The sequence below is a fragment of the Papio anubis genome, chromosome 13 (genome assembly GCF_008728515.1).
Source record: "Papio anubis isolate 15944 chromosome 13, Panubis1.0, whole genome shotgun sequence".
Taxonomy (NCBI): Eukaryota; Metazoa; Chordata; class Mammalia; order Primates; family Cercopithecidae; genus Papio; species Papio anubis.
In genome coordinates, this window is record NC_044988.1 from 42,453,762 (window position 1) to 42,463,850 (window position 10,089).

The 10,089-nt window shown below is 41.6% G+C and overlaps 1 protein-coding gene across 8 annotated transcripts in view; it reads right to left on the bottom strand.

Annotated features, from left to right (window-relative positions):
• The window catches only part of MPDZ (multiple PDZ domain crumbs cell polarity complex component), a 174,462-nt gene extending 164,588 nt beyond the window's left edge, over nt 1-9,874 (bottom strand). For 4 of the 8 annotated variants that reach the window (XM_031654225.1, XM_031654228.1, XM_031654229.1 and 1 more), the window contains exon 1: nt 9,565-9,788. The gene's annotated coding sequence lies outside the window, so the exon portion shown is untranslated. Of the gene's footprint in view, nt 1-9,564 lie in introns of all 8 variants that reach the window. The other 4 variants (XM_031654230.1, XM_021927502.2, XM_031654227.1 and 1 more) reach the window with 2 other exon arrangements.
• Between the last annotated feature and the right edge of the window lie 215 nt (nt 9,875-10,089).

Consider the following 10,089-nt stretch of genomic DNA (forward strand, 5'->3'; position numbering starts at 1 on the left):
TTAAAAATCATAGTGGAATCAATAACATTCCTGCAAGTTCCAAGATGAAACAGTGTACATATATAGATGAGCATATTATCTAAAAAAATAAAATTTGTCATGATCTTTTCTTATTCAGCTCCATACTAAACCAAAACAAATGTACCTTTGGTGTTTCTGTTAATTGAACATGCATACACACAAGAAAAAAATAAAATTTATTCACAATAAAAAAGTATTTTTCATAATCTGTACCAAATAATTCCTAGAGAGAACCCTGTAGTCCTCTGCCAGCAAAGAGGTGTTACTGTCTAAATCTGCTGATAAGCTTGTCGGTCACTGGTAGTCTACACAGTTGAGAATACACTGAGAAAATTCAGCAAGAAATGAGAATTTACATGCTGCTGGCAAGATTCCAGGTAGTTCAGATGAGGGAAAACTGCATAAAGGAATCCAAATTATTATGAACCTATCTGAACACGTACCTTAGCCATATAAGAAAAATAAGCATGGAGCAATTCGATCCCCTAATTACTAATTCACAGATAATGTAACAACCTACACTATTTAGTTACCATACGTAATTCTATAGGATTCATTGGGGTTATCTTGATAAGTGATATTTTCTCCATGAAAGCATTTTAAAAAGGCTTATCTTTCAATGAATGTGACTATTTGCTTCTTAATTAACTCATCTACTATTTAACTGCCTCCATTAACTACTTTTACTCTGGCACTCAAAGGACTAAATGTTAGTATTAACAGCATAAACCAACTTTTACTTTTGTAATAATCCAGAGAGGACATCTGCTTTAAATGTAGTTTGATCTTGTTTGTCACTTCAACTAAGTGATCAGAAGGTACAGACAATATATAAACATTACAAATGACCCAAAAAAGGCTGAGTGGTTCCAGCCAACATAACAGGTTTTCATAACAGAATGAAGACATCTTGTTTCTTGATTTCATCTGACCTTATAGCTTAGCTGCATGAGCTAAAGTTGTGTTGACCAATACAGTAGCCAAGAGCCACAATGAAACAAGCCACTACCCGGCACTTATACCTTGGCTAGTTCTAAAGGCAATATGATGTAAGGGTAAAAGACATAGCATATTTTGGAGAGCTTATTTTTTTTAAGAAAGTAAAATATCTCAATAATGTTTATACTGATTAGATGTTGAAATAATAATTTGAAGAAAGTGGGTTAAATAAAATATATTATTAAAATTAATTTAACTTACTTCTGCTTTTTTCTTTACTGTGGCTACAGAAAACTTAAAATTACATGTGTGGCTCACATGATATTTCCATTGGCCAGAGCTGATCTAGAATGATGCAGATCATCCCTTCTCCAACTCTTGGTGTGTTTGATGATCTGAATTGCAACATACACAGAATGGCAATTATTTGAATAATTTCAGCACCAAATTATTCCTTTGTTATCCAATTCACTATATGACTATCATATAAATTTGTCACAGGAGTGACAGATAAAGCTATCAAAAATGATAAGAATTACAAAAAATATGCAAGTGGGTGAGGAATATTTAGCAAGCAGTCAAAATAAAGCATTGCGTTCAATACTGAAACTACTGTGCTGTGCTTAAACTCTTCATAAGGTAGGATACAAAAGTTTATGGAAAGCCTCAATAATCTCCTGACTTTTTACTTGATCATCTCCTATCTTTCAAAATTAAATATTTTTAAATCTTTTTTACAATTACCAGTAGTATTTTTTAAACTACTGACTTACATATTTTGAAGCTCCAACATTTAAATAAGGGCATTTAAATTTTCTGTTATGTTTATCAAAATGGGGCATGAATTTAAGAAGACTGAGAAACACTGTCAAATACAAAAGTCAGACGCACACAGTTGAATCCAAAGGGGATCAGAATATGCCACTCCAAAATATGCTACTTTGGCATCAGGATTATTTTGAACTGAAGGCAAATAGGAAATGGAAGACAGGAGCACTCTCTGCCCTGGCCCTTTCTGCGTAAAAGTAGAACACAAAATTTCCTTTGTAAATGTGACATAAATGTCCATTTGTAAAGATGATCATCTCTCCCTTACCAGTGAGAACAACTTTTATCACGAAAATGATGCAAAAACCCCAAATCTATCCTCTTCTTTGGGTCTCTTCTTTTCTGTGTAGCCCCCATGCACATAAAATTAAAAAGATCGATTAAATGTTAATCTGTGTTTTGTTAGTTTTAATTAACAGGCCTCACTTATAGAACCTCAGAGAGTAAAGTTTTTCCTCCCTCACAAAAGCAAGAATGAATATGCACCATAAGACAATGGACAAAGTGCAGGAGAGTTCTAAATGACTTAAAAACTCTTTAATGGATATCCATGCATTGACTACTACTGCTCAGCAATGACCAGTACTAAACTATGAATACAGGCAACATGGATGAATCCCAAAATAATTACATAGTGAAAGAAGTCAGACAAAAGAGAACATACCGTATGATTCCATTTATTTAAAGCTCTAGCGAATGCAAACTAGTCTATAGTGATATAAAGCAAATGAGTAGTTTACTTGGAGATGGGAGGGGTGGGTAGAGGAAAGGATTACCAAGGGGTATGAGGAAACTTTTGGGGGTGATGGATATGTTCACTATCTTGATTGTGGGGGATAGCTTCACAACAGCCAAAATTCAACAAATTGTATACTCTCAATATGTGCAGTTTATTGTCAATTATAACTTATACCACAATAAAACAGTTAAACAGTCCCTCCCACCTCCTTGAGAAAAGGATACGGGCTGAATAGGTTGACTTTAGCATCCAACAGATGTTCACTGAACATCTTAATGAAGCTAGCTAGGGAGCAATAATCCAGGCCCCAGGGCCATTTCTTCTCATTTCCCTACCTCAGCCACAAAACAGAGCTAAAAATACTTTGTGACTTAGTCTAACCCAATATATAATCAATAGATTATATCAGAATGAAGAGCTGTATCCAATGCTGTAAAACAGCATAGGATAACTACATTTCCTAGCCCAGAAAACTGAATGTGATGGGAAAGGGGAGGAAGGGTCAGACAACACTCCACTGAATCATACCGATGAGGCCCCTGTAGTCCCAAATGGGAATATGAGGCCGGGCGCGGTGGCTCACGCCTGTAATCCCAGCACTTCTGGAGGCTGAGGCGGGGAGATCACCTGACCTGAGGTCAGGAATTCAAGACCAGCCTGGCTAACATGGTGAAACCCCGTTTCTACTAAAACAAAATACAAAAGAAAATGAATGCTGTCCAGAAGAGGATTCGGGCCTGACTTATTAAAATGCAAAAATCTGGGAGACTTGTGGGGAGTGAGAAGCAGAGGAGGAAATACATAAGCTTTATGAAATTTATCTAGTAATGCCTTAGACAAAGCAGGGCCTATTAAGGGGGCTGCTATGGTCTGAAAGTTTATGTTCCCCCCAAATTCATATGTTGACATCCTAACTCCCAAAGTAATGGTATTAGGGGGTGGGGCCTTTGGGAGGCAATTAGATCACAAGGGCAGAGTTCTAATGAATGGGATTAGTGCCCTTATAAAATAGGTACCAGAGAACAGCCTTGCCCTTTCCACACCACATGAAGACACAGCAAGACAGCATCATCTACGAGGCCCTCGCCATTCACAGAACCTACCAGTACCTTGATCTGGGACTTCCCAGCCTCCAGAACTATGAGAAATAAATTTTTGTTTATAATGGACCCACTGTTTGATATCTTGTTAGAGCACCCCAAATGAACTAAAACAGGGGCCTAGCAAGGTATAAGAGAAACTGGACATATCTTAAATATATCAGAGAGGAGTTTTTAACTTGTAGAATAATCATTAATCTTTATGACTCTATCATCATGGTTTTGTTAGGTTAGTGATATCTCATGAACACAGAAGGATAGCTTCTCATGACCATTTTCTATGACAGTTCCCTGAAGCAAAGTATCCTATGGGGCCACCTGAGTACATAACATAAAGTTATTGTGAAATTAACAATATGACTATTAACGCTTAATTTTAAGCAGAGATCAAAATTTTTAAAAATACATTCTCCACTGGTGTCCTATATGCCACGTGGTAGTGAACTGTATCATACCTCTTCAAAAGACCTGAGACATCAGTTCAAACAAACGCTATTAGTATCAACTCAAATTATATGAACGTTTAATAATCTCAGATCAGATTATGCTTACTGAGAAAGACAGCAATTGGTGAAATCTATTGATCAATAGCTCTATCTATTCATTTGTTATAACAAAATAATGTAAGTATCTTCCTTTTCAAAATACGTGTTTTGGGGATTTTCTTGTGGGAGTGGTATATGGGTGATCCAATTACAGGCAAGTTTTCTGTCTTCTTTTCACTTGTACCTTCCATACCTTTTTAAATGTGCTATTTACTAAAATAAACAATTACCTTATGTATTTTAAAAAATAAGCAACAACAGTAAGTTTTTCCTTAAGTTTTGTGTTTTTCTCTTTTTTTTAGTAAGTGTTTCATTTTTCACTTTCTCGTCATACACTTATTTATAACACCTCAGATCTGCAAGTGGTTTACAAGAAAATAACAATGAATGTTGCTTTTGCAGACACAAATAAAACTAAAAGGTGGATAAAGATAAGAATTCCCTAAACAAAACAAATTTAACCACCGCAGGCAGACAGGCCAGAAAAGAAAACAAAAGCAAGAATTTGTCTCTTTTTATCTTTTTTTTTTTTTTTTTTTTTTTAACTTAGTTGGCCAGATCTGGAAGAATGGTTCTAATGGTTTCGTTAACTCAACAAATACAATTGCAACACCTAAAAAACATAAAATAAAAATAAAAAGTTTTTATTTTATGTAACATAAAATCCCTTTTATGAATCATATTTTCCCAAAAGGGGGAAACATTTCTGAAGGAAAAAAAGATTATGCCATATATTACCCCACAAAACATGTATAAGAGAGTTTTTAGATCAATGGAATTTAAAGAATAAATTCTGTTGTTTTAATCAGACTCAAAAACCACTGAGATATTTACAACACAATGTTTCAGCTTTGCCAAATTTAGCGCTTTACTATTTTTAAGAACCATTAAAAGAAATATTTTAAGAAAACGAATGCTTTTATAAAACACTTAAAAAGAAAATTAATGCTCTGTCCACAAAAAGGAAGGTCATAGAGGCACAATTTCCCAATGAACACCCAGAGAAAGAAAATAAGTGGCCTCAGGCCAAAGATAAAATACCTTTGTCCTCAAATAGCAGTTTCCCTTTCTTGCCAAACATCAGATTACCCCAGTAATGGTCAGACTATGCACTAGCCTCCAATATGATCTCACTGCCTCAGGGTCTCACTAGCTTACAGACTAGGTCTCTTTGAGAACCTTGTTATGGGCTAAATTATGTCTCCTAAAAATCCACAGGATATCCTAATTCCCTGTACCTCAGAATGTAACTGTACTTGGAGATAAAGGTTAAATGAGGACACTAGGGGTGGGCTCTAACACAATATGACTGGTTCCCTTATAAAAAGAAATTAGGCCATAGACATACACAGAGGGAGAGTATGTGAAGAAACAGGGAGAACTCAGCCATCTACAAGCCAAAGGGAGAGGCTCAGTAGAAACCAATCCCACCAACACTTTGATTTTAGACTTCCGGCCCCCACAACTGTGAGGAAATAAATTCCCGTGGTTTCAGCCGCCCTCCCACTCTGCGGTATTTTGTCAAGGCAGCCCTATCAAACTAATACAGATTTTGGTACCAGGAAATGGGGTGCTGCTGTAACAAACACCAAAAATGTGGAAGTGGCTTTGGAACTGGGTAACAGGTAATGGCTACAAACGTTTTAGGGTGCATGTTAGAAAAAGCCCAGATTGCACTGAAGAGGTTGTTAGAAATATAGACACTAAACGTGTTTCTGGTAAAGTCTCAGAAGGAAATGTGAAACGGGTTACTGGAAAGTGGAAACTTCAAGAGATAAAATTCAGCCTGTACTTCATTGCTCTCCATTAATTGCTCTTCCCCATCCGAACTTTTCCCCTGGGCACAAAGCCTCTATCGCACTCCAGAAATATACAAATTGAATATGCTCTTCAGTACCCACTGCCCACTCAAATCCCAGCCTCTTCCATACACCATGCCAATTTTCAAGGCAAAACCACTGACTTAAGCTCACTTCATACCAAAAATCTTTCATTTCCACCCTCTTATCTCAAGACCAAAGCCCCCTCTGTGTGTTATTTACTAACCACAATGATAAGAGCAAGTAATCCCTATACTTAACTACTTTCCTAGAATCCCTGTAACATTTTTTATGTGTAAAACCTTTCTATAATTTCTCCCATTAGATTCTTCCAACTAAGACCCTACGCTTCTGGAGCAGAATCGTATTTATTCTGTGTTCTCCTCAATGCCTAACCCAATACAACAGTCTTTCTAATCCACCTATTACTACCTACTACATGAATACCTCGGATCTTCTCTGGAAACATATCACAGGAAGGCAATGGATTCCTCACCACTGGTTTCCTTTATTGAGAAGTATTTATCTCCTTAGTCTTATTATCCCACATGGAATCCCACTAAAATTATTTAATCACAATATATCAATGTTACCATGCTAAATATCATTTCCGAACTGTACTTATATAAATGTTCTCCTTTGTATGACATTAATTTACAAGAAAAAAATGAAACCTTTATTGTTATAAATATGGGGTTGATAATGTATGTAACAATATCAAATGAAATCCTACTTCAAGCTAAGTAACTATTTTTAAAAGTACATGTAACTGTTTTGGACATATATCATCATTCATAGGCACCATCAAGCAGTCCTAAATTCACCAGGAAGTTGTCTGCTTCTTCACTTTAAAGTGTAGGATCTTTCTCTGGCAGATGTGCTATTCGCTCTACCATATTTGGGGACATTCTGGTCCAACTTTGCCTCAAAATATTTCATGAAATTCAGAGTACTTTGTATGTTTCCAAATATACAAAATGTAGCCAACCTGCAACTCAACCTGAGAGACAAGACTATGTCGGATCTGGGATGTAATCTGGAGAAAATAATCTGCCTCTAACTCAGGATAGCTACGTTCCGGGCAATTCATTGTTCTTCTCCAGCTTTTAAATCCCTTAATCTCAATTCTAGACAATGGATTCACTTCATCATTTGTCAAGCAAAATCTCTCCATCCTAGCAGTTAAAAACTAAAAGTGGCCAACTAGGCCTAAATCCATGAAAGTTACATTTCAAGGATTTCCAAGAATCTCTCTCAATAGCTTCAACTTGTAGAAATAAACTAAACTCTAAGAACAGCTTCTATTCTTCACAGTTAGGTGCATTTAAATGCATCTGAAAAGGAAAGATGTCTTTAAGGGCCAACCAGAGCAATGACTAGGTGATAGGACTTTGAAGCACACTAAAAACTGACTAATGATCCCTCCTTTTCCAAGCCACAACCATCAGGCCCAGTCAATAAAAAGAAGTGTGGTAAAGAGACAAAGAAAACCAGAACTAGAGAAGGTACGTGAAAAGAATAAACACAGAAAGGAACAAAGGGAAAAAAAGAAACATATGTAAGAAATAAGGTACACCATAATCTATTAGTAATACGTCGAGAATAATCTTCCTAAGTTTGTTCATTTTGGCAAACGAGATAGGAAAGAGGAATGGAGAGTCAAAGGGTACCCAAAACTAGTTTTGCCTACGTTGCACACAAGGGCACAGGTGCATCCATCCAAAGCGCGGTATTGTATTAGAAGATCAAGTCAAAGAACTTCAAGTTTTGCTAGGTTTTTATTTATGTTTTTTATTTACTTATTTATTTATTGAGTCAGAGTCGTCTCGCTCTGTCGCCCAGGCTGGAGTGCAGTGGCATGATCTCGGCTCAATGCAACCACCGCCTCCTGGGTGCAAGCGATTCTCCTGCCCCAGCCTCGCTAGTAGCTGGGACTACAGATGCGTGCCATCACGCCCCACTAATATTTGTATTTTTAGTAGAGATAGGGTTTCACCATGTTGGCCAGGATGGTCTTGAACTCCCGACCTCAAATGATCCACCCACCTCGGTCTCCCAAAGTGCTGGGATTACAGGCGTGAGCCACTGCGTCTGGCCAAGTTTTGCTAGGTTTTTTAAACACTATTGTTTGCCGAAATTCCATCAAGTGCTAAGGCATACATTATACAAATTTAGATGGTTCCAACATTACAAGATGTTCACTGTAATCACTCACACCCAAATTCAACATGTAAAACTCCCAAGCCCGAAGCCATCACCTCCTCCTGGTTAGTTTTCAGATAAGGTGTTATTCTATAAAAGGTAACCTAAACCAGGAATTTCTAGGGAAACACGAAGGGGATGTTTACATCAAACTATCTACAAGGCAGGTCAAGGCAGTCTGGTCACTTATCAGATTCCTTCTCTATGACATCAAAAGAACATGGAGAAGTTTTCCTTCTAGGCTGGTGAAGTCATAGTCCTCTTATCTGGTGATACCTACCAGACACTAGCCTCCAACCACAGCCCCCACTACACAAAGACAGTGCCCATTGCCGGGGTCTTCCCAAGCAGAGCACCTCAACAGCGCCACCGCGGAGAAGAAGTCCCCGGGGACCCCCCACTCGCCCCCAGTGACTGCGCAGTGGCCTCCACCTCCCGCCGGCGCCTGGCCACTTCTCCTCCCCCGCAGTCTCCGCTTGGATTTCCATGTGACTGCAGGGAAGAATAGCCCGGCCTTTGTGCCTCTGCAAAGAATGCAAGCAAAAATGTACACCATCACCACCCGACAAACGCGCTACTCCGCAAGGCACAAAGCGTCTCCCAAACATCGCTTCCCTAGGAACATCCGGCATCCTGGGGCTGCCAAATCACAGACAAAGGCGCCCATCAGAGCGGGGGGGTGAGGGGATTAAGGGAGAGACAAGATCAACATGCTCCCACCAACGGGAGCTCGGTTAAAAGGGCATGGGCGCCAGGGGTGGGGGACGGGGAACCGGTACCAATTAGCGGCTTGCCTTGGGGTCCCCGAGGCTAAGGCGAGAACGCAAGACCGGGAGCATTGCTGCCCACTCTCTACCGCACCCCGCGCAGCCCGGCACCGCGTAACGGCGGAGAGGGCATCCGGGCGCGGCCCCGGCAGCGGAGAGCAACAGGCTCCCGCGCCCCAGAGGCCTGGTCTGCGCTCTGGACCCCCAGGCTAACACCCCACCCCCCGCCCCCCGACACCAAGACTGTGCCCCTCTGGGTCAAGGAAAAGGAAGAACTTTTAAACCTCTTAGAGTCAGCGAGAGCAAAAGAAAGGGGTAGGGGTGGCTGAAAGGTCTAGGATTATCCATCGCGGGGGTGGGAGGAGTGGAGACTTGCGAGTAGCAAAGGAAACTTCTAGACCCCATCCTTTTAAAAAGCCACAGCAGCGGCATCCGCGAAGCGCCTGGCCGCGCGGGGTGGGGCAAGCGCACCGCCCCACCGCCCGCCGCCACCCCCACCCCCGCGCGCCGAGCCCCGGGCGCCCGCGCACCTTCCCCGCCGGCGCGCGCGCAGGGCGCGGGGGCGCGCCTCGGCCTCCGGGCCTGGGCTCACGCGCCGCTTACCCGGCTCGCGGCGGCCGCTCAGGGCCGGGACGCGAGGGGGCAGAGGGCTAGGGAGCAGGGGTCGCCGGGGCCTCTGGATGCCTCGCTTCGCCCACGCTCGCTGTCTTCTGAAGTAACGGCCCGGCGAGGAGCTTCGGGATCAAAGCGCACAGACACTCACGCGTGACTGAGAAACTTAATCCCGCGGCGGCCCGACGCCAGCCTCGCGCTCCGCCGCGCCCCCTCCCCCAGCGCGCGCCGCACTTGCGCCGACCGTGGCTGCCGCGGAGGCGGCGGCGGGGCCCAGGCTGCTGGGGCTGCCGTGACGCCTGCGACCGGCGGGGCGGCAGGCGCGCCTCGGCCAATCAGGGGACGCGGCCGAGCGGGCCGGTGCGGGATTTTAAACTCGCTCCTGGGCCGCTAGGCCTGGGGTGTGGGTAGTGGACTTATGAGGTGGTCAGATAAAATACAGACTGGCCTGTTAAATGGGAATCTCAAAAAAGGAATAATTTTAGTACAAGTATATCCCTTGCAATATTTGGGACG